Here is an 864-nt window from a genome sequence, read left to right as displayed (position 1 = left end):
TTCTGCCAAACTAATGGATTATCTAAACTGGATAAACACAGGAAATACAACAGTGGCGGCAATGCAACTGACAAATATTGAATTTTGTTTTTTCGCCTTTCGAAATGAGGCGATATCATTATAAACTAATATTCACACTAGAATATAAAAAGAGATGCTTTATGCTATAGATAACCTGGCATGTCTAATGGAATCACTTATCGTGTCACTGTGTTGATGTTGGGCATACATCTGTAGTGGTACATGGGACATACTTTCATTTCTTACTCAAAAAACAAAAACAAACTATAAGGGCATCACCTTAACTACATACATACACTTTTTATGTAACAAACAAACGTACGAAAGACATCACTTCAAAACAGGCCGCAACAACACTCAGTTACATCACGAATGGACTTCTTTTCCTCGATTTTTATTGTCCTTTTTTATCTTTTGACATAGATATCAATCGCGATACACAGCTCTTGTCCAGCAACGGACACCCGCCCGAGTCTTGCACCAAAACACCAACACAAGAATGTATGTCTCTGTTGACGAAACCCCTCCGGTTTATCACTACCCCCCCACACCCCTACCTACCCCTCCCCTGTGTCATATCCTTCCAGATCCCCCCCCGGGACTCTTCGCCCCCCCTCCGCCATGCCCCCCCCCTCCCCATTCTCCTTATCCTGCAGCAGGATGCCTCGTATCTGCGGGAATTCTGAGTTTTATCAGTTTTTTTTTTTAAATTGGGATAATCATTAGCGGAAGAAAAATGATTAATATGAAAAAAGGAAGAACAGATAAAAGCGAAATGACAGATATGACAGACTGACCCCCTCCCCCTTCAAAAAAAAAGTTCAATAAACACTACACATCTTT

At 40.9% G+C, this 864-nt stretch overlaps 1 protein-coding gene across 1 annotated transcript in view; it reads right to left on the bottom strand.

Moving 5' to 3' along the window:
- The window catches only part of LOC119587829, a gene marked incomplete at its 3' end in the record, with an annotated part of 2,137 nt that extends 1,620 nt beyond the window's left edge, over positions 1-517 (bottom strand). The window contains 1 exon segment of the mRNA XM_037936532.1: positions 318-517.
- Positions 518-864: the final 347 nt, after the last annotated feature.

Source organism: Penaeus monodon, chromosome 23 (genome assembly GCF_015228065.2).
Source record: "Penaeus monodon isolate SGIC_2016 chromosome 23, NSTDA_Pmon_1, whole genome shotgun sequence".
NCBI lineage: Eukaryota > Metazoa > Arthropoda > Malacostraca > Decapoda > Penaeidae > Penaeus > Penaeus monodon.
This window is presented reverse-complemented; position numbering and strand designations above follow the sequence as displayed.